The sequence below is a fragment of the Mus pahari genome, chromosome 13, assembly GCF_900095145.1.
Source record: "Mus pahari chromosome 13, PAHARI_EIJ_v1.1, whole genome shotgun sequence".
Classification (NCBI taxonomy): Eukaryota; Metazoa; Chordata; class Mammalia; order Rodentia; family Muridae; genus Mus; species Mus pahari.
In genome coordinates, this window is record NC_034602.1 from 92,588,384 (window position 1) to 92,615,011 (window position 26,628).

The window sequence follows — 26,628 nt, forward strand, 5'->3', positions numbered from 1 at the left end:
AATAACATGCCCTGTGCTTAGGAGGATAATTTGCAGTTCAACATAGTGTATGCTTATATCAGAAAGTACTCTGAGGTGTCTTTAAAAATATTAGTAACTAGACAAACTAATTAATTAACAGTTGTTCGCCTTGGGGTAAATACAGTCAGTTGTTTGTTTTTGTTTTAATTGTCATTTACTATGGAAACTCATTGGAAAAAATACAAATGATGAAGAAGCTTTTGTTGGTTTATGCTCTTTTCAGTGAGTCTGTGAGAGAGAGGTTGAGAGTACACAGAGAACAAGGTGCTCTAGTCAGAAACTCACTGGCACCAAAGAGAGACGTAGGAGGAAGTCACATGTCATCTGTGTTCCCCTAACTGAGCACTGATATAGTACAATAGTGTTCTTAAATTTCAAATCTAGGGGAACAAGTTGACCAAAACGTGAGCCAGAAGTGAGGCATGGTTAGAAATCTGGGTGCTATCCTCACCCACTTGAGATAGGTCATACCTGCTCCTCCTTGAGCTGAGGAGTCCAGGATGAAGGAGGGGAGGTGGCCTCGAGGAAGTGACAGTAACTTGAAATGTTTGAATAACTAATACTTAAGTGCATATTTCTACTTGGTCTAGAGGCTAATCCTTTTAAGTAGAAATGTCATTGTCAATCTCATTAAGTCTTGTGGACCACAACCAAAAACGTTGACCATGGTTGAAGTGTCTGGAAGTTATGGAAATGAAGAGAATTTAGATGTAAAGGAGTTGACATCTTCCAGGAGAATTTATGAAATCCTCCTCTGGTAGTTTTAGTTTTGCAATGTTTTAAATCAGAAAACTGGTACCAAATAAACACAAGGTTATCCTCAACACTGGTTTATTGGGCTTTGCTTTCTGTTACAAACAAACAAACAGCAAGCAAACAAACAAACAAACAAAAATAACAACAAAATCCTCTGCTCTGGCCAGCTACAAACCATGGAAATCTAATAGCAGTGCTGTGGGCTGAGCTAATCGAAACTCAGGCTTCTGTTTTCCTCTCCTCGGAGCACTGAAACATGTTGCTCTTGCCTTTGCTAAATATAGCCGCTGGCTTCCTGCTACTTTCACAGCCGACTGGAGAATTTCATTATGAAGGTGGAAAGCTAACACCATCATCCGATGAATAAGATGGTCAGCTGATAGCGCTTCTTGCAATGTGGAAAATTTATGTCAATGAGAGGTGCTGAGTGACAGCTAAGTTCGTTAAAATAGCTCATTAGAGTGACAAGCAAATGCAGGGAATGGCCCTTGCTGTCTCCCTGTGCAGTTACTGCAAGACTGTTTGGTTGGAATCCAAGAGGGGATTCCTTTTCTCCTTATTCGGACCTGTAGCCCTTGCAAATGTGATTTCAAGACACTTTCCTGAGTCTTATCCAGCTCAGGGAGTCGCTTCTTTAAGGATCCTTCATGTGCATCTGTTAGCATGTTTTCGTTGCACACCCACGGAACAGGCTTCCATTATGTGCAGATGTGTCTTTGTAACTTTGCTCCATGCTAACAAAAGCACCTACAGAGCTTTGTCCAAGCACACATTCATACTCTGCCAACTTTACTTGAAGAATACTCTCGCCTCTCACCACCCCAACTGTCAAAGAGGGGGTCAGGTCTGCCCTCTGCCAGGCTGCTCATTAGATCCAGTGAGAACCCATTAGTCCCGGATCAGGATCAGTTACATAATGTGTATCCCACCCAGTGTTGGATCTCCTTCCCACTGACAGAGGTCATTGGGTCAAAACTATACAATTTCTAATTGCTCCCTACTTCTATTCTGGGTCTACTGCATTTAGCACTAAGAGAAGGACTTTCCTTGTAATTTGAAACCTGTCATCAGGAAGATCCCTGGAGAAAGACTGAACTCACTCAAAACTCCTCCTCACCATCTGATGTAAAGCTGTAGATATGTTTATTCCATTGTGGTGTTGTGCAAAAATAATTGCATTCTCTCCCATCCCTGACTGTTAGTTGTAGAATTATATACTGCTCACAGTGTGACAATACTTTTTCTTATCTGAGAAACACCTCTCACATTAATACACAGACATTTACTTCGTACTTTGTAAAAACTCCTTACTAGTCCATTATAGGAATCAAACATTTTTTAGGATTTTTATATTATTATTATTTTATTTTATTTATATCCCAAATGTTGCCCCCTTCCAGTCCTCCCTCCCGAGTTCTTCCCCCTCCCTCTCCCCTTTGCTTCTGAGAGCTTGCCCCCCCACCCTCCCCCACTCTGGTGCATCACTTTTCTACCATTAGGTACATCCTTTCCCACCGAGGGCAGATAAGGCAGCCCTCTGCAACATATGTGTCAGGGAGGGGGTGGGAAGTTGCTCAAACCAGTCTGTGTATGCTCTGGCTGGTGGCTCAGTCTCAGGAAGTTCCCAGGGGTCCAGGTTAGTTAATACTGTTGTTCTTCCTGTGGGGTTGTTATCCTCTTCAGCTCTTCAATTCTTCCCATAACTCTTTCATAGGGGTCCCTGACCTCAGTCCAATACTGTGATATCTGCATCTGTCTCAGTCAGCTGCTGGGTAGAACCTCTCAGAGGACAGGCATGCTAGGTTCCTGTCTGCAAGCACAACATAGAATCAGTAAGAGTGTCAGGGTTTGGTGCCCGCCCATGGGATAAATCCTAAGTTGGTCTGGAATCAAACATTATGTAAACTGTCCCTTACTGGTTAAAAAAAAAAAGTGAGTTTTTTTCTTCAAATTTAAAAAATTATATATAATACTTAAACATTTTGTTTATGTGTTTTTGGAAATTTATCTATGAAATGCATTTCCTTCAAGTAGGGTTTTTAGCTTATAGAAATTTCCATGGGTTTATAAATAGTCTTCTTGCATGAAGGTATTTATCATACGTGTGCCTGTGCAGGGGCATATGCCAGTGTGCATGCGAAGGTGAGAGACAGTTTGGGGGACTCAGTTCTCTCCTTTCACCATGTGGGTCTGAGGGGCTGTGTTCTAGCTGCCAGGCTTGGCGACAACGGCCTTTACCCTCTAAGCCTTCTTACCCATAGGGCTTTCAGTTTTGAGAACACATGCCAGATAGCTCTGCTTCAAAAAAGACCCTAATTAATTCTTCTACAAAAGACCTACTAATTTATTTCAGAAAATTTTGGGTATGAAAACCAGCCACAGAGATGGAACATGCAAAGGCCCTGAGAAAGAGGCAAACATACTGCAGGAGGGACTTTCATAGAGTCCTACTTATTAGAGAAGATGGACAGAAGAACAGTGTCTGATGTCAGTGTATGGAGAGGGTCCTGGTTGGGGGAGACAGTCAATAAATGGCAGTCAAGAAAATACTGAAGGGTGAGGTCATGACTTTGAATCCCAAGGCAGCTGTGGCAGCTTATACCTGTGCTCCCAGAGCCAGCGGAGCAGACAAGCAGCCACCTGGGGCTCTTGGCCAGCATGTCTAGTTAAATTGGTAAGCTCCAGGTTCTGCGAGAGATCCTGGCTCAAGAAAGAAGGTGGAAGATTATTAAGAAAAAGACTGATACCCTACATATGTATACATGTGGACACATACACACAACATTGCACACACATAGCCCACGGGTACTCACAAACAAGGATGAGAAGGTTCTCACACCCAGAGACTAAGACTAAGGTAGTCCTGCCCCAATTAGAGTCTGCCTGAGTTTTCTAAAAACTATCAACATACCAAGTGTCCATGAAGAGTCAGCCCCAGTCCCAGTGAGGGACAGAACACACTGGGCTATGTTCCATACCACAGTTAGCCAGTGGATTGCACAGCAGTTATGACCATGAGGATCTGTCATCCCTAGTCTAAATCCCTAGGGGTGAATGCTACTTGAATTGATTCATGAACCTTTTCTATGAGTTAAAATATTAACTTGTTACTCGAAGAGGAAATACATTACTTTGTTTCTTGTATTGAAGAAGCAGGGCGTTGACTCTGACTCATTCGGAGGTATCAGGGAACTTCTTAGAAATCTATGAACATTAATTCAGTTGCAGCTGAAGGTTGATAAAAACTGGGCAACACAGTGACTAGCTGGGGTGGTGGTGAGCCAGATGTGAGCAGTTCTTGTTAGGTAAAGAGAAACTGAACGAAAGTTATATTGTTGCCAAAGGTCAAATGAAAACTGTCACCATTCTAAAAAACCCAGCAAATCAATATGTGTGAAACCCACGAAGGAGCAGACAGAAGTCATGTCCTTCTTGATAAAATATGCCAATCACCCATGAAAGAGTTCTGCTCAAATAATCATGAGCAATGGCTACAACTCACTACAAGTCATAGGAAATTTAGAAATTGATATTATGAAGGTGCAACCAGCAAAGGTAGACTTTAAAAAGTCCTTTTTTTTTCTCTCTCCCAAGAAACTAAAAAGTAGGAAAGGAGAGAAAGTATCCCATACCAAGAGACTTATCGAGGTGCAGGAGTGATATGTGGATCCTGTTTCAAACAGGATAAAAACAAAATATGACAGTTAAAGAAATTTACTATTTCCCAGATAATTCAGAAAATTTAGTTACTGTCATTTCAAAATATCACAGTGACACTATTTGCCCTTATTTGTAAATATGTAGTAAAATATAAATATGTGGTAAGATACAAATAAAACTGTTACTAGAGTCCCAGAACAGAGGCTTGAATCCAGACATATCAAGTCTGATCTAGAGACGACTTAACAAAATGAGGAATTGTGGTGAAAGAAAAAAGAATTTGCTTTTCAGAAGGTCAATCGGGCAGAGAGCCGGCCTGGATAACTGCTGTTTTAACAGCCTGTTCTGACAGCAGCTCCAGGAGCATGCTGGGAAAGGACCAAAGTGGGGAGTCCAGAAGTCTGGGAGGGATGGAAGCCTTGATGGCATGTGCGGTCCGGTAGCCTGCTACGGAAGCATATGCACAGGCTAGGTGTGGTTATGTGAGTTTCTTCTAGAGTTGGGTTTGGGAGCCAACTATCACCCCAGCATGAAATGATGATGAGAAAGGAAAATGAAGGAAATAGAAGATGTTAGAAGGATAAGTTGAAGTCTCGGGACAATGATAGGGGAGGGGTGTTCTTTAAATGCCTCAATCTTAAATTAGTCCCCATTACAAAAATGCCTTTAGGCCTGGAACATGTGTTAGTCATTTGGGTGGGAGAAGTGAACACTCAAGTGAGCTCAAGTATGGAAGAAACAAGACATAGCAAAATTGTCTAGTGAGGTTGGCCAAGGGGTAGATGATCATTCATTATGAAGTCTATACTTTGTATGTATTTGAAGTCCATAATCAAGTACTTTACAACAGAAAGAAATATATAAGACATTTTAGAACTTTGTTGATGGCTAATAGCCATTTCAAGAAGCTAAGTTAAGGAAGTCTGAATTCTCCCAAGCAATGGCCACAGACTCACTAAATGATGAGGGGGTGGAGCTTGCATCTCAGTTCTGCCAATGGTCTTGGGCAACCGCAAGAACAGTAGCCACATGGTATGGGAAACATACTTACAAGTGGGTTCCTGGGCCAAACAAAAGCTGTAATTTAGCTGAAGGAACTGACAGTCCTCTTTAGCTTTCTCAACATTTTTGAACTGGGAAGGGAGCGTGTGTATAGTCTCCAACACAAACGTGTAATCTTTGGCCCAGACAAATGGGTGCTCTTGTGGACAATCCCAGAGCAGAATCTGTCATCTTCTTCAAATGGAATTTGTCCTGGTTACACCATCGCACCACATCCTTCCTGAGAGGGTCCTTTCTCTCCTTTACTCCATTCTCTGACCCCTTCAAATTGTACCAAAGGAAAGAAACTTTGTTTTCCTTGCTTAACCAGTTGAACAATCACAGCAAGGAATCTTTTTAAGTACACAACTTCTAGCCAGTTTGTTGGCTAAACCTTAACTGCTGACAACATGTGGACTGTGACAAGGTACAGGTGAGGTGGTAAGAAAGCCAGCATAGAGCCAGGACTTCTGTCACCAGCAGTCTGTAAGGAGCCTCTACATCTTTTTATATGATGTCAGTGGAGACTATATGTGGATCCTGAAGTTGGACTCCAACCTAGGAGAAATGAGGCATGCCATTGTAGAACTCTCATCTCATTGTTACTCACAAACAACGTAACAAATAGTAATTATTATACTTTATTTATTCATTTTGTTTTTTATTGTAATTATAATCTTTTCCCTCTTCCCTTTCCTCTAATCCTTTCCATCTCCTTCCCATCCCCAATTCCCTCTTAAATTCATGGCCTCTTTTTTTTTTTGTTACAGTCACACACATACATACACACAAACATACACACACACACACACACACACACAAACACACACATATGTATATATACTTGCAACACACGTATAGTATATATAACCAATGAAAGGTTTTCTTCCCTGAGAAAAACTATTTCTCTCCTTCTCAGCATTCCTTGTTTATGGGTGGGGCCCCATGAGACTTGCCTCTTCTGTGTTAGCATGTCTGCTGGTGTTGTGCTGCTCAAGTCTTGTTTAAGCAGCTGTCTTATTGCAGTATCATGGGGGAAGATGCCCAGTTATTTCTAAGAAAACTAATCCCCTGGTCCTTTGGCTCCTACAGTCTTTCTGCCTCCTCTCCTTCCATGAGCCCTGGGCCTTAGGTCCAGGAACTGTGTTTTAGATGTATCCACTGGGGCTAAGCACCCCATGATTAATGTTCTCTACCACCAGCCTCTATTTCACCATTAGGGGTATCATACCACGCTGGACACTGTAGTAGCTCACAGGCATCTGGGCGGGTAGGGCTCTTACTTGGTTTACCACCTTGGCAGCTTGCATTACACCCTGCCGTTCTATGAGATCTGGTCCTCAGGGAATAGACTCCCAGGTCAAATCCCGCTCAGCTCCTCAAGGCCTGTGTCTGAGGTGAATGGTGTCTTCTGCAATAGGGACTTACCTTCAACCTCTGGGAAGCAAGCAAGGGTAATAACAATAGCCTGTATTGTTTGGGGAGTCCCTCTGACCAACAACTCCAATGGGGTTGCTGCTAATGGTTCTTGGTGTGTGTGTGTGTGTGTGTGTGTGTGTGTGTGTGTGTGCGTGTGTGTAAATCATTATCAACCCAAGTAGAATAACATCACTTAAACTGTATATATATATGTGTATGCATATATGTATATGTATGTGTATGTGTATGTGTATATGCATATGCATATGTATATGTATATGTATATGTATGCTCAGAGGCAAATGCTACATCTCTTTCACCTGTAATCCCTAGCTCCAAATCTTCATATGAGAATATTAAGCTGGAGTAAGCACAGGTACCAGGAAAATAAAGGGGGCCCTGTGCAGTGAGGAGGGGGCACTGTGCAGTGAGGAGGGGGCACCGTGCAGTGAGGAGGGGGCACCGTGCAATGAGGAGGGGCACTGTGCAGTGAGGAGGGGGCACTGTGCAGTGAGGAGGGGGCACTGTGCAGTGAGGAGGGGCACTGTGCAGTGAGGAGGGGCACTGTGCAGTGAGGAGGGGCACTGTGCAGTGAGGAGGGGACACCTGCAGTGAGGAGGGGCACCGTGCAGTGAGGAGGAGGCACTGTGCAGTGAGGAGGGGGCACCGTGCAGTGAGGAGGGGGCACCTGCAGTGAGGAGGGGTACTGTGCAGTGAGGAGGGGGCACCTGCAGTGAGGAGGGGCACTGTGCAGTGAGGAGAGTGGCACTGGAGAGCACTTTATTTGGGATGGGGGAGGGATGGGGGAGAGAAGAGGGAGAGGGAGAAGGGTAAAGTACCTCTAAGGAAGTCTGTCAGTAACATTAGCAATCATATTTTTACTGATTTACCTGAAATTGCATGCATACAATACCTTCTTAACTAAAGAAACTAGAATTCAGAAAGAGCAAGGGAGTTATGGGAGTTATGCAAGGCTCAAGGTCAACAGGGGTCAGAGGGAACTTAATCTTAAGTTTTCCTGTCCTTACCCCCTTGCTCTCTTATGCTAAAATAAATGGATGAAAGTATTTACAAATTCTAAGTGACTTCCGTATATGTCCAGTCTTGGTAATAAGCCCATGAATTTGGAGAAATGGACATTATTCTATTTTACACTTCACAGAACTGGAGCAAAAGCAATGGCTTGCCCAAGGTCAGCTGGTAAATCAGGATGGAAGTCGGGGCAAGGCGCCAAATATCCAATTTCCTGTGTGGGAGCTGCTTTCGCAATATCATATTCCTGCTAGTGGAGCCGTGAGATCGCAAGGTCACTGCATCCCGGGAACTGTCTGGGGACTCGCACTTGCCTATGAAGTGGCATTGGGCAGGGACAGGGGAGGGTATGACTGTGACTAAGAGCTGCCTGGAGCCAGCCAGAAGGTCAGGAAATCTCACCTCTGTAGGTGATATAGCCAGCCACATCCTTGTCTATTTGCGTGGACATTCCCAAGTGTTTCTCTGTTCCCCTCCTCACGAATTCTTCTTTAGCCTAAACGTGTAATTTTTGGTTTCAGCAAAATATTTATCTAAGAGAGTTAGATACTCTGCACTTGACTGATTGACCTGCAAGTCTTTCTCAGTCTTGTAAGCATTTAGATATTTCCTTTACCCCTGGCAGAGGCGATTCTTTCAGAATAATGGTTCTGTTTAGTCTAGTGACAGTCATATGACCAGAAAGTGAAATGAAGCAAACTGTGAATTATGTTATTTAATCTATCAAACATTCTGTGAGATAGGAATTCTCATCACTCTGCCTTTGCATGTGGGTAAACTGAGGCACAGGAAAGCTGAGTCATTTGGCTAAAGTTAAACAGTTTGAAAGCAGCAGGAAAAAAGGTTGACCTCAATTTGAGCCCCAGAAATTGTATCCTTATCAAAAGCATGAATGAGTGTTGGCTCAGACCAGAGGAAACTGCTCGTATTACCAGCAATCACCATCCATGCTCATAGGCCATTTGTTTTATGCATCAAGCATCAGGTTAAAGCCTTACATCAGTTACCCATTCCCTCTGGGGACAGCAATACCATCAAGTAGGGATGATAGTTGCAGCCAATTAGCAGTTAAGAAAGTAGCGACTAAATAACTTGCTTGGGTTCCACAGGAAATTGCTAACTTTAGTCAAGGAAGACTCCTTAGCTTCAGAAGCTGTTTACAGCCAGCCTCTTAATCCAGCGATGACTCATCCCTAGGCTACAGGATACTCCTGAGTCCGTTGCCATGGTAACCTCCACACATCCCCCTGAGCATGCCTCACTAGCATCACCTGCCCACAGCATCACCTGAGTTTACCTACGTAAAAAAAGACATGGATCCCAACCCATCTCTTTTTCTCTTCCTTGCTTCACTTTCAATAAAGGACCTCTCTCGTGAGAACTGTGCTAGCTTGGCGCGATCTATCCAGGAATACGCCGTTTTCAACTAACAAGACTAGCTGCCACGTTATAGAAAATGAAATAATACACAGGAGACTCTACAGCTAGTCAGTAGACCCAAGCTCACTCCTTCCAAAGTCACTAGAACTTTGTTTTAGGATTATAACACTCTAAGCAGTTATTTGAACTAGTTCCTGACAAGAGGTTTTTGGCTTTTATTTTTTTAAGATTTTTTTGTTTTGTTTTGTTTTGTTTTGTTTTGTTTTGTTTTGTTTTTTTCGAGACAGGGTTTCTCTGTATAGCCCTGGCTGTCCTGGAACTCACTTTGTACACCAGGCTGGCCTCAAACTCAGAAATCTGCCTGCCTCTGCCTCTGCCTCTGCCTCCTGAGTGCTGGGATTAAAGGCGTGCACCACCACGCCTGGCTTAATTTTTTATGTATATGAGTACACTGTAGCTGTACAGATGGTTGTGAACCTTCATGTGGTTATTGGGAATTGTATTTAGGACCTCTGCTCGCTCCGTCAACCCCACTTGCTCTGGTCAACTCCTCTTGCGCAGTCCCTGCTCGCTCTGGCCCATACATTTATTTCTTATTATACTGTACACTGTAGCTATCTTCACAAGCACCAGAAGAGGGCGTCAGATCTCATTACGGGTGATTGTGAGCCACTATGTGGTTACTGGGATTTGAACTCAGGACCTTCAGAAGAGTAGTCAGTGCTCTTCCCCGCTTAGGCATCTCACCAGCTCTTGACAAGAGTTTTTTGAAGGCAAAGATTATCTGGGTGATTGGTTAATGATGCCTGGTACTGGAAACCTAGAGACGTCATGGATCTCGGAGGAGGTTCTAATATGGTCATTTCATCCAAATCATTCACCTGAAAAGTATCTCAACAGAAAAGTTTTTAGAGTCTGTATGTGGCAGAGGCCCAAGACTTCTAAAGGCCTGTCGAACATATTTCTTTTACATTTCCCATCCACTTAACTTATCCACACCATAGTTTCCTGTTTACTTAAAAATTTTAGAGCACAATCCCATCGCCTGCAAGGCAAAAGAAAACCTGGGTGTTTCATAATCTATAATGTAATCTATAACATAATCTTTAACATAAGCTATAACGTGCCAGCCTTGTCCAAAGGAGTAACAGAGAAATGTCATAATCTAACGTGCCAGCCCAAAGGAGTAACAAAGAAATGGACTTTCCGGAGTATTTAGGTATTGGCAGCATTCTTGGAAACTGGAACCTAGATGTGGATGTCCTTATATCCTTAAAGAAAATAGGAGGAATGTGTGATGAACCAGGAGTTCTTGTTTACTGTCTATGGTAGGAGTCTCTTTTTCTTTAGGTAAAACACTGGGTTTGGCATCAAAGTTAGTTAGGTCTTTTGGTCATACACAAATCTAATGCCTAACCTGCTATTGGGAAAAGGGCAGAGAAGCCAGCCAGCTCACTCAGAACATTTAAAAGGCTCATGAGTTACTGAAGGAAACCATAGAGTAGAAAAGAAAGCTGGAGAACTCCACACTAGACAGAGCAGGATTCACACCTCAGATAATCACAGCTACAGGCTCTATCCCTGCATGAAAGCCCAGTGACTGCCAGTGGCAGGCCAGGGACATTTCCAGGGGGCTGTGCCCCTATTCCTGGATTCCAGAGTGTGCATGATTAGGGGTCTCCACGCACAGTCCCAGCTCATTTCTTCATCATAACCACAGGGTTAAAGTTAACACAGAGGGGTTATGTCCTTTCTTCTCAATGAGGAACTGAATTGTGTTCAAGAAAGTTCAACTGGTAACTTGGAACACACACACACACACACACACACACACACACACATCCTTCTCTGACATTGTGTTGCTCCTCTGGCTTGTTCACCCCTCCCCATTCTGTCCCTTTCCTTCTAGAAATCTACACACTTATCCTCCTTCCACTCCAGTAGACTACACACTCTCCAATGCTCCCCAAACCTCTTGCGCTTCTGTGATCGCATCTGCCTTCACTTTCTCCACACCTTCACTGGCCAGCCTTAGTAAAGCAGTAATCAAGCCCCAGACTTTCTAGTTCTGTAACTCCTTCGTGTATGGTGAATGGTGTATTTGACTGAATGGCGTATTTGACTGAACAGCATACTTGACTGATGCTCTTGCGTATGGATACTTCGTTACTCTGGTCCTTTAATCTGCACTTACACACCAAATGTGCTTTTAAATCTAAGAACGACAGTAGAGTACACAAGAAGAAATGCCAAAGACAGACCTGAGCTTTCAGGGGACAGGTAGAGGAAGGTGTGATGGAAAACGGAAGGAAGAGGAACAAGGACACACAAGGCCCAGGATGCTCACTTAATCCCGACTTCCTTCAGCCCGGGAGGAGGCATAGACAGAAACCACAGATAAACTCCATGTCCGGGGAAGCGGGAGAGTCAGTGGTTCCTAGAGCAGAAGCAGCAGTTATCTGGCTTTGCCGGGAATCTTCAAGGAAGCGCGAGGCCTTACAAGTAAACACATGACCCTAACCCATGCTCTCAGAGAATGAAGGGGATGCAGCGGGGTGCTGCGGTTAGGCAGCACAGCAGGGAGGCAGAAGCAGGCAGCCCAAAGTTCACTTGCTCTCCACACCTGGCTCTCATACATGTAAGAGGAGTTCAAAACCTCTAACACACCTCGAGCAGGAAAGATTCCACCAAAGAGTTGGAAATCTTGCCAAGAGATGTCGAGGTGTTGAGGGTATAAAGTAGGCAGCCTAAGTTAAAGACTGCATAGCTGTCAGCACAAAGCCAAGTGAGTTACCACGACAGCAAAACTTGAGTTTGGTTTAGCCAGGCAGAGTCCTGGCCCAGGGAACAGATTACATCATGAGGTCATAGGCTCCAGATGTGTCCACTATCAACACATAGAGCCAGATGTCTCTAATATTCTACAACCTCTTCCAACTGCAGCCTTGGCTGCTTTGACACACATACTATTTCCATCTACATTTTATTTTCATTTTCATTTTCATTTTAGTCCGCTTTAAAATATAAAAGCATGACCACTGTAACTTTAATTTTTTTCAAATCCTATTTTTTTAAAGCTTTATTTATTTTATGTGTACAAGTACACTGTAGCTATCTTCAGACACCCAAGAAGAGGGCACCGGATATCATTACAGATGGTTGTGAGCCACCATGAGATTGCTGGGATTTGAACCCAGGACCTTCGGAAGAGCATTCAGTGCTCTTCACCACTGAGCCATTTCTCCAGCCCCCTCAAATCCTATTTTTAATGATGGTTCTTAAACACTTTAACCTTCCCTGTAACCCACCACCCACCAGTGGACCTGTTTAGAAAGGTTCTTTAGAAAGCAACTCCCATCTGTGTTGTCTGGAAATCAGCAGTTCAGTTCACAGATTAGCAGGCAGCAGCAGCTCAACCCACTTGCAAACACCTTATGAGTACACCAAGTAGTCCAGTTTGGTACAGCTGGTTTAGCAACTGTGGTAACACGACCTGGCAGAGATAGCCAGGACTTAGCCTTGGCATGAGTCAGCAGGAGGAACCCAGAGGGACACCAAGGGAAGTTCTCAGCTGTGCCTCTCTCAGGAAAGTGAAGATCAGCGAAGACTTGAGACCCACAAGACTGTACCAGCAAGCCAAGCTCTGTCTCTGTCACTCCACAGAGTCCTATTTATATCCTCCAAACACCATGTGCCCTCCACGTGCCTTGCCTCAGCATGGTGTACCCAATCAACCCAAGTCTTTGAAAGTGGCAACAAACTCCAGCACAGCACCAGAAGTTTTTGGTGTGTTCCTCTCTATGGAATCCTGACAAATGCAGCTCAACTACACAGTGTAAGGCATGTCAATAGCAAAGAATCTTTCATGATTTGTCCTTTTACGTGCTTGCTTTAGCAGAACATCTTTCCTGTGTCTGCTTCAGTGAAATGTTCCTTCATGAGTCTGCCTTAGCCTTTCACACCTGTGTCCACTTTAATGTGTTTGCTTTAGCAAAACACCATCCAACTGACTTTCCAAAGAACTGTTAAGTTTCCACTTCACATGACTATCTATAAAAGTGGCTTATTCTTTCATTGTGCTCATATAAGAAAACATACAAAGCAAGAGGATAATTCAGATGCATTACCAGAATTCCTATCAATTTTTATATAGATTATTCTTGGATCAGAATACCAAATTTCTCAATTTACTAAAATTCGACATGCTTTTAAAATATCATTGAAATTTCCATGTAAAAGTACAGCCAGAAAAAACCAAATTATTGAAATTACTTTTTAAAAGCCATTTTTTTTTCTTGAAAACAATTCTAAAACCAACCTTCCCTGTTTATACCATCCAGGAAACCCATACACTCTGGTTCAAGTTCTTCTCTGCTGAATTTCCTTGAAGTCAATCCTGTTTCTGGTTCAGAGTCTATAGACTTCTTAAATTAATTATATAACTGACCATTAAAATCATTCATGATCTTACTTAAAATTATTTTTCTTCCTAATCTAACTATGTATGTATGTATGTATGTATGTTTGTAATGTTTCTATGCATGAATATATATGTATGTTTGTAATGTTAATTTATGTATGTATACCACCCAGTCCAAAGTTATTCTCTCAAAGCACCTGCCACTGTCTCTCTCCATCCAAAATATCTCCCTTCCCCAGCCCCGAGAGCAAACACTCCTATTGGCCTGAAGTACAGCCCTCTGTAAGCAAGGTGTGCTTTTGCTGTCTCTGTTGTTTAACATCACTCACTGTTGCGCTGCTTTGAGTCCCATCATTTCTAATCTATTTTCAAGGGCATCACTTCTAGAGAGGTTACTTATGTTGATCCTATCCATATTAAGGCTTCTAAACTCTCATACTCCATCTTTTGTCAGTTCTCTGTGGGATACATACTTTATCATAAAAATGTCTTCAAAATTTCCAACCAGGTCCGGTGGTTAACGGTCGTGGTTTTAGCTGGTCTGCTGAGGCAGAAGAGTCCATGGAGCCCTGGAGTTCAAGTTCATTCTAGACAATTTACAAAGACCCAGTCTCTAAATAAATAACACTAACACTGAGCACTTAGATACTGTCCATACATAGACTATTCTAGGTGTTTTACACATATAAACATTCTTGTGTCCTTTTAACATTACACATGAGGCTGTGGTAGAAATGTGTACTGTGTAGTCTGTGAATAGTAGCTATTGATATTGATACCATAACCCTTCTTCTCTCAAAGATCCTTGGCCATCTCTGTTTGTTGGAATTCTATTCATCTATGTCTGAAATCCTTAATGGTCCACACCTCTCATAAATGTATCCAAGCCTGGCCTGTACCACCTGCTTACCAAAAAATACACCAATGTTCCCTGATATATGATGATACAACGTAGTATTATTCAGTTTTTAGAGCTTATTATGATGGATAAGCAAGCTACATATAGGTGAAGCTGTATTTTAAATATTTATCATGAGGGTCAACAGCCTACTCTCTATTGAGTGCCCCGTTGGCTGAGCTGTGAAGCCCAATAGCAGTGTTTGATTCAGAATATTTTCAGTTAAGCAGTACCTTTATCGGGGATGTAACCAATTACACCTTCCAGAGTCCCCATATGTGTGTCAGAACTATAGATTGACAAGGTTGGAAATCCAGAAGTAAATCAGCTTGCTTCTCAGATATAAACTGCATACCTATGTGTGATTTTCTTTCCTGTAAACTACATGAAAAAAAATTTGTGCACTATATAAAAAATGCCAATGGTTCTGAGTTCAAAACATTCTCTGGTGAGAGAGTGGGTAAGTCATGGTGGTCTGTCTGCCTTTCTGGTGTCCATGTGAAACCATGGCAATGGTGGCAAAGAGTGGAAACAGAGGAGCTGTGTTGAAATCTTTGAGAAGGAAGAGAGCCACCCCCCTCTGGGGAGCCACTTGCCCTCCATCGCACAGGGGGAGGCTGAATCATTTCCTCCCCTATGCAGTCCCCTTAGTGCAAGCCTTTGTCCTCTCTCTGCCTCTGGCTAAATCTCACCACCAATGCCACTGGCTCAGTGAGTCACAGACACATCATCAACCAACCAGGAAGAAAATATGAACTCAAGCAAAGAAAGAAATGTTTTTATTTTTACTAAATTATAGGAAAAATAAAAGAGAATTCTCCATTTAAGAAATCTCTACAGTTATTAATAGAGCTGTTTTAATCATGCAATAGTCTTATTAAAAATTGTCTTACTATTGCTATACTTTTGGGACAAAGCAGGAAAACCGTGACATTCCCGTTAAGGGTTCCTACAGATGCAAGGCACTGTTAAAAACATGTGCTCACCAATGATCAGATTTAAGAGCTAGCTTCTAAACAGGTGTTTCCCCAAGATTTCCCTCAACCTCCACGCACACAAAATGCCTGACCTGGACTGATCTAGATCCTCCACTGTATTTTTTGCCAGCCAAACACAGAAGCAACTGGCACATATGCAGAGATCTCAGTGCCAAGTGCAAAACCCAGTGGCCGGAGGCACTGGCAGGGTGTGAGTAGAAACCCTAAGATTATAAAGAGCAGAAATTATATCCTGCCTGGCCATGCATTTCACCTATTCACATAAATGTGATTCCTCCAGTCTTTAGAGACCAAGTCTGAGAACCCTGTCTTCCTGCCTGTTCCTCTTCTGGTCCCTCTGTCTGCCTGTCTGCCTGTCCCTCTGCTTGCACCCCTCATGCGTGAGCATAAAGCAATACAGCCTCATTCCAATGGTATTTTTCACATCTTTGTGGTTTCTCTGTTTAACTGAGTAACAACATAAAGCTGTGCTGGTAATTTTAAGAGAAGGGCACAGGCTCTGAGGGGCTGCCCACGTGCTGGGAGATGCCCTCACACCTGTGAGCACAAGGCAGTTCCCAAGTAGACCCATTTGAGGGGGTTAATCTGTCTGTCGGGTTTTGTGGGAGGTGATTCTTGGTTTGTTTTAAAAGAATTTTGTGTTTTATAAAAAAAGAAAAGGAAGAATCAGGAATATGTTTGATAGAGGCATAGTATGATGAGGTGTGTGTGGGGAGGGGTGCCTCTGCAGGCCCATGCTGAGACATCTCTTCCTCCTTAGGTACCAACCACAAGATGGATATAGTATGGGATAGAGTTTATTTAGGGCATGGGGAGGGGAGTTGAAGGGGTAATAGGGACAGAGAAAAGGATAGAGAGAGGGAGAGGGGGAGGGGAAGGGGAGGGGGAGGGAGAGGGTGAGGGGGGAGAAGAGTAGAGAGGCCAGCCTTGAACACGTGGAAAGAGTGGGGTGAGTGGGGAAAGAAGGAACAGACAGAGTAAGAGGGTAAGAGAGCAAGAGAGTGAGGAGGGGACAAGCAGCCCCTTTTATACTGAGTTGAGCACACCTGGCTGGTGCCAGGTAACTGTGGGATGGAGCTAACAAAGAGCACATGAAGCTGAGAGTAAAAGAAGGATGGAGGGATGGGAAGAAATTGAAGGTGGGACAGCGAGGCATGCATTTCATCAAAACTCATTCCACGCACATATGAAATTCTCACGGAATAAAACTGAGATGACAACATTAGTGTCTGGAAGGCTAGTGACAGAGTGCAGATCACAGCATGTACCTCAAACCTCTCTCTGTGTGAAAGTATATATCTACTTGTGTGTGTGTGTGTGTGTGTGTGTCCATGCAGTTCCACCAAAGTCACACAGCACAGTGTGGCTAGATTCAGAACAGAAGTGTCTCCAGGTCATTGGCACCAGAAGCTCTCACAGTTCTCATCCCTCTGACTTTCCCCACAACGGACTTTCTTTCCCTCCTCATGAACTGGCTCATTGCACTGGCTGGTTGTGTGTGTCAACTTGACACAGGCTGGAGTTATCACAGAGAAAGGAGCCTCCCTTGAGGAAAGGCCTCCATGAGATCCAGCTGTAAGGCATTTTCTCAATTAGTGATCAAGGGGGGAGGGCCCATTGTGGGTGGTGCCATCCCTGGGCTGGTAGTCCTGGGTTCTATAAGAAAGCAGGCTGAGCAAGCCAGGGGAAGCAAGACAGTAAAGAACATCCATCCATGGCCTCTGCATCAGCTCCTGCCTCCGAGTTCCTGCCCTGTGTGAGTCCCTATCCTGACTTCCTTTGGTGATGGACAGCCATGTGGAAGTGTAAGTGGAATAAACCCTTCCTTCCCCAGCTTGCTGCTTGGTCCTGATGTTTGGGCAGGAGTACAGACCCTGACTGAGTCATCCACAACCAGATCTTGCTGGTTGTGGCTGCCTTGCTTCTCACAGTCACCTGGAGAACAGTTTCCTGCTCTTTTTATTACTGTGTATTTCTAGTCTCTGGATTTTTGTCAACAAAACTGCCATGACGGTTAAAGTACCACTGATCCCCTCACACACCTTCGGGGCTTCCCCTGCTCCCCTAGCTTCAGTCTGGCACAGCATAGCTCCAGGAAATGCCCCCAAGCCACCTGGGAGCCCTGTCTCCCTCCAGGGTTCCCAGGGGGGTGCCTGGCACTCTAAGAACCTTGATCCAGCTCTGAGTATTCATTCCTCCACCCTCCACCACCACCGTTTGTCTGCACCCTGCCTATCCTGACTCACCGCCTTTCAATTTCAGAACTTATTACCCTCCCACGGGCTGCAGTCAAAACACAGGCCTCAGAGTTCTCCACACCTGCCCCAAACTTTAGTTTATGAACATGACAAATTCCTCTCTACCCAGGAAGTATTTTCTCACCAGGTATAATTAAGGCAAATATTTGAATTTTAAAAATATTTGCCTTTGAATGTTTTCAAGATATCTTTTTGATATGATTTAGGGGAGAGGTTATTAAAAGTAGCATAAAATGACTTGATTGTAATTTTCCATTAGGTTTGGAGGAAGCAAAGAGCGTACATACCCCTTGGATGATTTTTGAACCCAGATTACAGTTAAGAAAGTTAGGAATACTGATTCGGCTAATTTGTAGATCTCTGATCTTGGGTAAAATATGTGAATCTTTAATTTTTATTTCGTTTTGTTCTGTTTTTTGAGACAGGGTCTCACTTTTTTACCCTAGCTAGCTTGGAACTTGATGTGTAGACCAGAGTGGCCAGGAACTCACAGAGATCTACCTGCCTCTGCCTCCTCGAATTAAAAGTGTCTCCCACCACATCAGGCTCATGTGACTTTTAAGAATCTTAGTTTTCTCGACTAAAAACAGAAGTAATAATCTTCTTCACAGAGTCATGCAAATAAATGAAACATTCCTCATCAACCTCTTAAGACAGGGCAGGCACAAAGAAAACACACAATAAATGTGATTTATTAGTGTGAACAAAGAAGCTGTTCATTCTAGAGGCTCAGAGTGCGAACCAAAGACTAAGCTGCATAGATTTAAGCACCAGCTCTCTACCCACCAGACATTAAATCTTGGATATATCGTTCATCGATCTCTACCAATGTCCTCACTGGGACCTCAGGGACTTTAGACAGATAGAAAACATCCATCTCTATGAAGAGCCAAACTTGACACAGGAAGTGACACACGCGGCTGGAGCAGCGTCCAGGAAGTGACTCACTCGGCTGTAGCCACCTCCAGGAAGTGACGCACTTGACTGGAGCAGCGTCCCGGAAGTGGTGAACATAGCTGTAGCCGTGCCCCACGTGCATCTGTGTCTTTTAGAGTCCTTGGCACCAAAGTGAGAGCACCCACTTAGCTGAATTTATAGATGCCTTGAGTGTGTATTGAGATGCTCCATAGTGCTTTATTTCCATTTTGTGGGTTAAAACTGAAATAAGCCTAGGGTTAGGATCAAACAATTCAGAAAAAAAAAAAGCTGAAGAAACAAAACAACAATAACAACCAAAAACCCCTACAATTAAATCGACAAATCTGAATCCACATTCTATATGGTTTTAACCCAAAGAGCAAACATTTTAAGGTTTTTGGTTGTTGGGGACTTCTTTGTGTGCGTGTGTCAGACACCCGGAGGAGGCCAGAGGTCAACACTGGGAGTCTTCCACAATTGCTCTCCACTTTTATTCTTTGAAACTGGGGCTCACTGATTCTGCTAGGATGGCCAACCAATCAGCTCTAAGAATCCACCTGTTTCTGCCCTTGCCCTGCTGGGTCCTGAGCCAACTCCCAGCCCTAAGTCAGCGGGGTGAAGGGACACATATTCCAAGGCTCATGTGCAGAGGTCAAGGACAATTTGAGGGATTTAGTTTTCTCTTTCCACCATGTAGGTCTTGTGAATCAAACTCATGTCATCGGGCTCAGCAGCAGCAAAGGCTTGTTCCACCAAGCCAGCCTGCAGCCCCAGGTAGAGATGGCAGCAACTGCTATCAAATAAAGCCAAGTGCAGCAGTAACAGCTAATATAAAGAGAAGGGAATAAATCAAGTGTTCTCTATTCTGTTAACCCCTCTGGCATATAATTTGTTCTGGCACCCAGAGGGTAAAGAGAAGGCCATGAAGACTTTAAAAAAAAAATAAAAAAAATAAAAACCTCCTTTCCATGTTCTAATGAGAGAAAGGAGCAGTCAGCTCATGGAGGCATTGAGTGCCACTGTCTGGAGGTTAAATCTTAGGGTCTGCAGTCACGTGCACAGTCATGTGGAGTCACATGCTCAGTCATGTGTGCTGGTAGGAAGCAGTCCTACTAGCTTCCATCTGTCCCCACTTCTTCGCACTGAGTCACACTCAGACACTGGAGAGTACCAAGTCACCTGGGGCGGTGGAGAAACCGCGTTTGAAACATCTCATCTTTTGTGTTTTACTTTAAGACCTGCTCATTAAGCATGATAGAGGCTTCTAAATGTCAAACCTTGGCTTTCACGTGTCCAAAGCGCCATATTTATTCATAAATATGGATCTGGATCAGCATAGAGGCAGTCACCTGCTTTAGTGGATGCTGTGTTTGGTGTGCTGAGAAACTCACGATGTCTTGTCAGAAATGCTAGTAGAGACAGAAGACATGGGAAAGACCACTAAAGAGAAAAGGCTACACAAACCAGCTCCACACATTCATGACGTAAAATCTAAGAGCATCTGCTTGGAGGGAAGCAGGAAAAATTAAGGACACACTGATGTCATGCAGTCACTCGTGGGCAGTGGGGAGGATCAGGGCTATTTCCTTTATTTTGTGGGACGTACTTCACGGAGGCGGGGGGGGGGGAGTTTAAATAAGGAAATGGAGAGTCAGAAGAAATCTACTCAAAGAATAAAATGTCACCTACAAAACCATTCAAGAACTAACAGGAGCAAATATTATTTTGTAGAAAGGAAACTCTAAAGCTGGCTGAGGGTTCAGACACATCTTAGTAGACACATCAGGTCACTACAGGCTCTCACTCCTCCTGTGCTCATTGTTGTCAGGGCAAGATGTTGGGTGGCTTCCGGTGTCTACATTAACCTATTTCCGCTGTCTAGTGTTTCAAAATCCACTCCTGGGTGAGAGGGTCCTATTCATGTTTAATACTGAGGAACAATAAAATCTGAGTAAATTAAGATGTCCCTCCTGAATTACTGTTTCCTGTGCACACATAGGCAACACCTAGCTGAGTTTACTTTCCTGCAATTCAATGAAGTCAACAAACAGTGGGCCACGTTTATTTGTTCAGTCTTCCTAAGACCTCCTGTGCACACTGCACACACTGGTAGAATAAGTACATAAATCCAAAAGATGTGTATTTATTCCAGTTAAAACAGTAATACTTGCTAATCTTTAAAAAAAACAAACAAACATTGCTATGCTCCCTATTTCAGACAAGAATTCGAATTTAGTATTTAATCCACAGTAGTCCCTCTTTCTTTTCATTTACATTCCAAGCCCCTTAAATGCATAATCAGAGCTCCTCTAGTAAGAAAAATAACTTAAACTCCTTTAAAAAAGGAAAATGCATAGCTCTACTTAAAAACCAGAGAGGTCTAAATGTACTGGAGTGGATTGTTCACTACTGCAGAATACACTCTACCCTTTCATGATGTTCTTCTGAGCAGAGAGGTCAGGAAGTATAGACTGACCTATAAATATCCTCCACACCATGGCCATTTGTTCTTGGTTTGTGTACATCAGACCGGAAAGCAAGCCTGATTTTAAGAGGTTTGAACAGATGCCAGATGCCGTAGAGTGAGTGTGGGTTCCCAGTGTTTGTTGTTATTTGGTTTATGAACTCCACCTACACACAAAAGACTGGTCACTGTGCCTCAGAAGTGCCTTCCTGTCCGGGGAATTTGCATGCAAAGGAAGAACCACAAGCCTGCATTTTGCCAGCTATGCCACACGGATAGGTTTAAGCCTGATAATTTAGAAAATATTTTCCTCATAATTTAAAAAAATGCTAATCTTATATACATCTTATTTTTTCTCTTGTAATAGTATACCATGACTGGGAAAAACACATAGGAAAAAATGTTTGTCTGGGACTGCCATTCCATAGGGAGAATCTGTAGTAGTAGGGGAAGTATGGCAGCAGGAAGCTGATAGACAGTGAACCAGAAACAGTCTGAGGCTATGAATGTTCCAGACTGGTCCCCAGCAACATGCTTTCTCTTGCAACTGCATCATGTCTGCAGATATGACCACCTAGGGAACCAAGTGCTGAAATACACAAGCCAGTGGGGGAATGCTTTCTCACTCAACCCACGGCAATATAACATTTAATTTGGGTATTAATTCCAGCTCAGCATCCTCCCTGCCTTGCTTATGCTGTATTCTACAGTCAGCCTAGTTTGGTTTGGCATCACTAAAGACCCACTAAGCTAATCAATGCACCCCTTAATAGTTTGTGAATAAATATAGTATCTTCATGGCTTAACAAACAAAGTAACAATGGTTATATGCAGAAATTAACTTCAGAAAATTGAATCAAATGGGAAATTCGCAAAGTCTCTTTATGTCTTTTTTTTTTTTTCCTTCAGTTCTGCTTGCTGGATTGTCTTCCCACATTCACGCAGAGCGTGCCTGTCACATTCACATAGAGTACGCATGTCATGTTTGTGCAGAGTGGTCACATTCACACAGGCATGCAGACTGCACATGTCACGTTCACACAGGCACGCAGAGTACACATGTCACGTTCACACAGACACGCAGAGAGCACATGTCATGTCAGAACACCAAGCATTTGAATCTCAAGCTCCTGTTCCCTTGCTTATTTCCCTCATGAGAAAATGAGATTTACAATTGAACTCAAGGTCTCAAATCCTGTAATGTTAGACATTCGCGTTTGATTCTCTGCAGATCATGTGTGGCGTTGAAAGGGTTACAGGTTACTTGGTCATTTGGTGTGACAGTTTCCTGGTATGAAACATTTATGGGTAAATATTTTCAAAAATAACTATAATATTCTTTTCTTATCTGTTTGTGTGTATTCATGTGCACATAATTCCAGAAACTATAGCCTACAATCTTTAAAAATCTCTCCCAGGAAACTGGTGCCTTATTAATATCTTAAGCATTGATTTGTGTGTGTGTGTGTGTGTGTGTGTGTGTGTGTGTGTGTGTGTGTGTGTGTGTTTACACATTGGAAGTCAAAGTATAACTTGCTCAAGTTTGTGTTCTCCTCTTCTAGTGTGAGACTCCTGGGTACTAAACTTGGGTTGTTAGTCTTGGCACTGAGAACTTTTACCCACCAAGATATCTTGTCAGCTCTTTATTAAACTTATTATACAAGAAGTCTATTATCCTTGACTTATGTGGTAAGTCTTGTTAATTAACTATATGCAGTTAGTATTGATAGAAGATTAATCCCATGTTGAGGACATTTCAATGGGCAATGTATGCAGCCGTCCATTAAAACCCAATCTTCACTTTGATACAACAGGAAAAGGTCCTACCTGCTGGTGAGCTTTCATAGTAAGGAGGTGCTATGCAGGCTGCTGAGAGGGAAAAGACATCTGTGGTCTTAACTTGTGCTGGACCCATGCTCTATGCCGACCAGCCAGGCAAGACTGTCCCGATGTAATAATGTAAGGATAATTAAAGGGTAAGCAACAGCTTTCTGATTGTATGTGAGGACTATTCCCATTCCACCAAATAGGAATCAAGTCTGGTACTGAAAACCTGGTCAGAATTCCATGGCGTGGTCCTAGGTCCTAGGGTGGAACCTACTATTTGTATGTTGCTAAATGACAATGTAATAAAACTGCCTTCTAAATATTTATGTCCATACCAACAGACCTGAGCTCCCCACACTTGCTCAGAGGAACTTCCCCTGGGGATGAGCAGGAGCCAATCAATGCAGATCCAGGACTGTGCCAAGAGAAAGTGACTTGACTGGATGTCTATATCAACTGTCCTCATCCAGCAAACCTCAGGGGTCATCACAGCAGAGGGATGACACTCATGAACTCACAGTGGCTGTAACTGCATGCACAGACCTGCACAGAGCAAGCCAACCAGAACTTCAGAGCTGGTGGGGGAGGATCTCACGTTCCCCCACCCTATCTGAGGAGCCGTTGGCATTTGATACCTGCTGGGAAGGGAGAATCGTTCTTCTTTGTGGGTGTGGCTATGCATTCATGGATGTACCTATGCATGTATGAAGAACATTAATTTTGCTTGGTAGGTCATTAAGAAAAGAGAGGACATAAAGTTGAGAGATGAGAAGTAGAGGAATGTAAATGATTATATTTTGTTGTATACACATATGAAATTCTCAATGAAGAACTTCTTAAAATGATACAAGTAAGTATACATGATTATAAAGGTAAAAAATAAAACACACATGTGTATAGCACCCACATACATACATATACACATACACACATGTATACACATGTGCACACACAAACACATATATACACACATGTAAACACATGTGAGAATGGCCATCACAGCAAGTGAACGTAATGAGCTGGAGCAGAAAAGCAAGAAACTGAGGCAGGTGAAGCACGCTCTTTTTTAAAAGTCTGCTGCCTCAGAAATGAGCTTAGCTTTTTGAAAACGACATTCGCTAGTCACTTGTGAACATGGAATCCCTGTCATTTGATTCTCTCTTAAGAGCCTCACCACTTCAGCACCGTTACACTGGGGACCAAGCTTCCAGGATGTGACCCTTTGTGGGATATCCAAGTAACAATGATTACTAACTAGGATGAGCCTGATACCTGTGGCACAATGACACTTTAAGATCCAAATGATATAAGAAACAAAATCTGGAGGTGTTCAGCAAACACGCCTGTTATTGTGAGCTGGGCCAGAGTATGGGAGAGTGTGGACTTGGGAGGATTTGAACTTGGAGACAGGTAAATATTTGGTGGGTGAACAGTGGTTGAAAGATATTTGCTTCAAACCTGCAAGCAAACAAGAACTGAGCTGCATCCCAGAACCAGGCTGAAGAGATGGTGTCTTAGGTTAGGGTTTCACTGCTGTGAACAGACACCATGACCAAGGCAACTCTTATAAGGACAACATTTAATTGGGGCTGGCTTACAGGTTCAGAGGTTCAGTCCATTATCATCAAGGCAGGAGCATGGCAGCATCCAGGCAGGCATGGTGCAGGAAGAGCTGAGAGTTCTACATTTTCATCTGAAGGCTGCTAGCAGAATACTGACTACCAGGCAGCTAGGATGAGGGTCTTAAAGCCCACACCCACAGTGACACACCTACTCCAATAAGGCCACACCTTCTAATAGTGCCACTCCTTGGGCCAAGTATAAAAATAATCACAGGTGGGGATTTGTTCACACCACCAATGCTTCAGTCTCCAATGCTGTTCTCCAGGGGTGGGGTCCCATGCCCAGGAACAAGCTCTTATTCCACTGCAAAGCTTATGAAAGAAGCTAGCTGGCCATGAACATGTGCAACCACATCAGAGGCCTTGGATGCCTCAAAGGTTATGGAAGCCTCACACAGAGGCTATGGTATCCGTGGTATGCCATGGTATCCCTGACACAGTGATCCTCCTTCTATGCTTTGGTGAGCTCAACTTAAGTGGAGAAGCACAAACACACAGAGTCCTGCTTTTCTAAGATGTGTCATGTTTGTCCAAATTACCTGTCTGCTCAGCTAGTGGGCCTGCAAATGGGGACTGCTTTAAAACCATTTACTGGACTATACTCTTCTAATGATATTTTCAAGCTGCCACGTCATCTCCCATAAACCAGGAGTGTAAATAATAACTCAGTGGAACTTTTATGAGGAATACACCAAACTATGCAAAAGAAGTATTTCTTCCCCAGCACAGAGTAAGCATGACCATGAATTATTCTCCCCAAATGCTGACTCTGTGCCAACTGCATCTCAAATCAACATTAAAGTTGTGTTATGATGTGGGCCTGGGAACCAGGGGTTTTCCACGGAGATCTCTGTCCAGGCCTGGTGTGAGGGTTCCAGTGAGGGAAAGCGAGTGCAGGCAGGGAGATGAGGTTTCTGCCTTGCCTTCCAGGTCACTAGGTAACTCCGAGGGGCTCTGACCTGAGTCGGGTCTGGTCAGGCTGGGCCCTCAAGAAGCCAGCTATCCAGTAAGGAGTGCGGTGGGACCTCAGTGCTTCGGGAGAGCAGATCTATTCCCAAGTGTTACAGCTCTTGGAACAAAAGGCTCAGAGGACAGAGTAGTTCTTGCACACCTTTAGTTCCCTGGATGGATTTATATACAGTCTGGGGGGTGATTCAGGGTTCGACAGCAGGTACCTCTCATTGGTTTGGACTGAGAGCTTGGGGGAAGGCTTGGTGCTGCTCCTACATGACTGATAGCCACCTGCCTCTCCTGTGGGGGAATCAGGAATATGCCATGTGCTGTCACACCTCACTTGTTTTATTTGTTTCTAATGAATTTTAGTCATTTTCAATGTCAAATTCATGCCCAGAGTATGACAATATTCCATCAAAAGCATAGTCACCGAATGAGTGGAACAGCTTTCATTTTTCAGAAGTGTTTCTAAACTTGATTCATTTTGACTTTGTTTTGGAGACAGGTTCTCTCTGTGAAATCCAAAGAAGTCTCCACCTTGGCATCCACATGCAGTGGTCTCTCCAGGACGGTGATTACAGGCACACGGCTTCATGTCTGTCAAGACACAGCCCTGAACAAATCTGGGATGAGAAGTCACTTAAATCTATTTTATTTATTATTATTACTATTATAGATTCATTATTTATGTGTGTGAGTGTTTTGCTTGTATATAAGTAAGTGCACCCCATCTGTGCCTGGTACCCACGGAGGTTAGAAAAGAGTGCCAATTCCCACTGCATTGGAGTAACAGATGGTTGCGAGCCACCTTGTGGGTGCTGAGAATTGAACCTGGATCCTCTGTAAGGGCAATAAGTAGCCTTAACTCCTGAACAAATTATCTAGCTCTTTAAACCCACTTTTAAAACTAGTGAATGAACAAGGTTTCTTCCAGAAATTGATTATAAAGGGGGAAAAGCA